The sequence below is a fragment of the Sander vitreus genome, chromosome 14, assembly GCF_031162955.1.
Source record: "Sander vitreus isolate 19-12246 chromosome 14, sanVit1, whole genome shotgun sequence".
In the NCBI taxonomy this organism is placed as follows: domain Eukaryota; kingdom Metazoa; phylum Chordata; class Actinopteri; order Perciformes; family Percidae; genus Sander; species Sander vitreus.
This window is the reverse complement of record NC_135868.1, coordinates 3,716,563-3,720,225: the sequence shown is the minus strand read 5'-3', so window position 1 is coordinate 3,720,225 and position 3,663 is coordinate 3,716,563.

Here is a 3,663-nt window from a genome sequence, read left to right as displayed (position 1 = left end):
GTACTCTTGCTTTCTAAACCCCTCGTTCCGGGCACGCGGTCGGCGCTGTGACTGCATGACGGGCACAGATCCGGTGCATCCCAGAACACGACGACAATGCAAGCCGCGGTTTATCCGTGGAGTTGTAACAGCGGTCTTGTTCTGGTGTGCAGGTGAATGACACCCCATCACACAAAGCTTGTGTTTTTCTTTTGCTACTTTTGTTAGGCTTTCCACCCGATTTTTCAGGAGTTTCTTCACTGCAATTTTCTCCATGATTTCATGCTTCAGAGTTAACATATCTACATATCTGTACTGAATAGATATTGTCGCTTCTGGGCAGAAACCTTGTATCTCCATGTTTAGTCTTTTTTCTTTGTTTTCATAAATCTATGCTATTGGTCACCCTTTACAGCAATTTCATTTGACTTTGTCTGGGTTAAAAAGCTCAGTCAATTGTTTTAAAATGAGCCTTTTTTCGTTTCCTGTTTTGGACATACAAGGTTATCACCCGACAGTGGCAATGGATGTGTGTGTGTGTGTGTGTGTGTGTGTGTGTGTGTGTGTGGGGGGGGGGCTTGTTTAACTATATTCGTGGGGTCCAAAAACCGGATGTATACTTGTGGGGTCCCGACAGATTTGTGGGGCCAATATGCTGGACCCCACAAGTTTAAAGGGCTGTTTGAGGGTTAAGACTTGGTTTTAGGATTAGGGATAGAATGAGGTTCTGGTTAGGGTGAGGGTAAGGGTTAAGGTTAGGCATTTAGTTGCGATGGTTAAGGTTAGGGTAAGGTGCTAGGGAATGCATTATGTCAATGACAGGTCCCCACAAAGATAGTGCCACAAACCTGTGTGTGTGTGTGTGTGTGTGTGTGTGTGTTATCTGACCCTCTTCATTTAAGTCAGTAAGTGTATGTGTCCGTAACAAATCTGTCGTGCTCTTTGTTTGTGTGTCTGTATGTATTCATGTCAGCCACTTAATGACCTTGTAGGAAATTATCTTCATTCCTCTCACGCCTTGGCGTCTTGAAACATGTTCGACTAATGCGCTCACATGGTTTCACACACATGCACACACTCTGATGGGCTGCCACGCCCTTCAACACTATTGCAAACACTCATATAATCACCATAATTCACAACGTTGTACTTCTCATCTACGTTTCAGGCTTAAAAGCTGAGTTTTGAGTTGTTATTCTTGACCGCAGCAGCAGCAGCAGCATCACTCATGACATGACATGATGCTTGTGATGAGATGATTTATTTGTCAAAAAAAATAATACTTGATAAGAGTGATCAAATTGATATGATTGTTAAGAATGTATTACTGTGCAGAGTTGCAGACTTAAGATATTGTACTCTTGTACTACACTTAAGCCACAACCTAAATATTTACTTTATAGACTTTAGTTTTGAGTTTTTTTATAGCCACATTGCTTGAACCATAGAAAGAAAATGGATAGAAAGGCCATTTCCATTCAAATCAACGTAGCAGAACGGTCAGGGCAGCGGCCATTTTTATGTGTACCATTGCCATGGTAACGTATAAACTTCCGATAATAAGCTGACTTCCGGCAAGTCGCAGAGCTGAGGTTTTGCAGTAACGGACAAACAAGCAGCGGAGTAGTAACGTTACGACACAAAGCACAGGAGTGACAGCTTTATTTGGTTTGTTTTCTGTGAACGATCTGGTGAGAAGGTAACGTTAAGGCAGAGTTAGCAAGCTAACATTAGCCAACTAACACCGGCTTGCTGGTTCCGCCCTGCTTTTATGCTACATCGGTTACAGAGAATGAGCTGAACAGCGGGCTGGGTCTAACGTTAGCGGTCCGCTGACCCACTGCCGCTGGGTTTAACGTTAGCGGCCCGCTTACCCACTGCCGCTGGGTCTAACGTTAGCGGTCCGCTGACCCACTGCCTGCAACTCCGAAAACATCTTCTGAGCTGCGTCGGGCGGCTCTCCTCCCAGCGAGCTGCGACACAGTTTACGGCCCCACTGATGCGTGTTGTCACTATGCAAACTAACAACAGTCGCCATTTTGTTGTGTACCAATCAAATGACCACAGGAAACAGTTCAATGGCCTTTCTATCCATTTTATTTCTATGGCTTGAACATGAGTTTTTGGCATTGGAATGACTTGGGCTCAGCTACGTAAACATGATGCTTACGAAGACATTAGACTCAACTTGAACTTGCCCCAAAAGACTTAAAGCAGCAGTTGCAGTGACATGAAGCAACAGAGCATGTTGGGCTGCAGCAGATTACACATTTTTACATTGGAAGAAGGTGCTTCTTCCCAAACATTGGCACTGATGCAATCATCCGCCACATCCTGTTACATTTCAACATCCTGCACAGCACAGCAAGAAGCCGCCGGCCTAAGTCAGAGACAGGCGCTGCCTCGGACATGCCAACACGTTTGACTTTGCAGCTCTGACACACAGTTGTTCAAGCAGTTTGTCAACTCGCGTCACAGGAAACATAAATCCAAATATTTTTACCTTTTATCTTCTCCATCGCCATTCTCCTTTTACACCTGTATTCCTCTCAGAATCAGAATTGTCTTTATTGTCATTGTAAGTACATACAACACAATTAAAAAGTGCTACTCTATGTTGCAAGCATTAAAAACATACACATTAGACTAAGAACATAGAACAGAGAATGTGAAGATGTTAACAGGATTAGTAAAATAATTTACTTGCATTGCACACTATTACGTAAAGTGCAGGTGCAAAGCAGCATAAGTGGATGAAAGTGCTTTTCTTTAATTTTTTTTCTTATTTAATTTGCAAATTGCTTGTGGAAAAAAAAACTGAATCCCTGAATCACGAGGTGCGTGTTTTGGAAGCTCTGCTGGGTCTTTCTGGTATTCACATACAGGTGCTCTTTGGACTGTGTTTATCCCATCTTGTGAAGGGCTCTTTTTGCATGGGTGGAAACTGAAAAAAAAAGCATGTCTCCTCCAAAAACAATCCAAGGCACTTCGTAGGATTTGTGCTAAATTAAAATGCCTATATTTAACATGGCAAGGTATTTTAAAATGACCTACGCGTTTCCACTCACATATGTCTTCATCAGGGTCATTGTCTACTTTTACTACTTTATTACACTCCGCATTCACATCATACTTTGCAAACAGTAGGCAACCTACTTTTTTTTCTGGCTTGATGAGGTTTAGGAAACAAACAGAGCATCAGTTTCGGAGCACTTTTTTTTATTTCTTCTGTCAGAGCTCGTCTTGTGTTTTTGTGCAATGTGGCTAGCGAATGGCAGCTCACCCTCAAACAAAACGAGATAATGCTTTGGAGGTTGAACGCTCCGACATGCGTTTCAGCTGCAAATACACTTTTCTGTAACAATCGTTTGCTAACTATAGAACTGATTCATAGGAAGGCAACACAGTTGAGAATGATATATGATTCTCTCCGAACTAAACGTTAACTTTTGTAATACTAGTTTCCTTTTGTGAGACTTTTTTTTAGAAGCTTTGCTGATATTTTTTCATGTAAACTTTCTTAGAGACAGCGGTAGATATTTTTGTCTTTTGTTTTTGGTTTGTTTGTGGAACTTCCTGTTTTGTCTCTGAAGGTATGGGCTTTAATGGTGCGTTTCATTTGTACTCGGAAGTCAGATTTTCGATTAGCATTTAGCATTTCTGTCTTATTTGTGTCTAAACTAA